Consider the following 563-nt stretch of genomic DNA (forward strand, 5'->3'; position numbering starts at 1 on the left):
TAGCCCCGGTTCAGGTGTCCAGGCGCCATCCTCGCTGATTTATCGATCAATTTATTAATGGGTCAGCTCTTCTCGTGCGTTCGATCATGAATATCCGATGAAGCAGCCAGGACAGACGAGGAAGCCTCATAATTACTGTGATTAATGCTCGTATCGAGGGGATTAATTCGCCTGGCCGAGTTTATTCTCGAAAATCGCGGGAAAAATCCATCTTCTTCTTCTTCTTCTTCTTTTCATTCCATCTCTCACTTAATTTCCTTCGTTTCCTCTCTTATAATTTCTTCTTCTTCTTCTTCTTCTTCTTCTTTTAAAAATCGAGTTTACGCAACAAGCAAAAGCAAAAGCAAACTCGATCTCGAAAAAAAGTAATATATCTTCTTTCGATCTCCATTTTCATTTCATTCCATCTTTCTCCTCCCTTATATTTTCCTTTTCCTCTTTCTTAACAGTACACGATATACTTTTAAAAATTATTCATTCAAAGTTTCGTTCGATGAATAAAACGAATAAAAAAATAAAAAAAAATCCCCTTTTCCCTTTCGAAAAAAAAAAAAAAACGAATA

The sequence above is a fragment of the Apis dorsata genome, unplaced genomic scaffold (genome assembly GCF_000469605.1).
Source record: "Apis dorsata unplaced genomic scaffold, Apis dorsata 1.3 scaffold_269, whole genome shotgun sequence".
NCBI classification, from domain to species: Eukaryota; Metazoa; Arthropoda; class Insecta; order Hymenoptera; family Apidae; genus Apis; species Apis dorsata.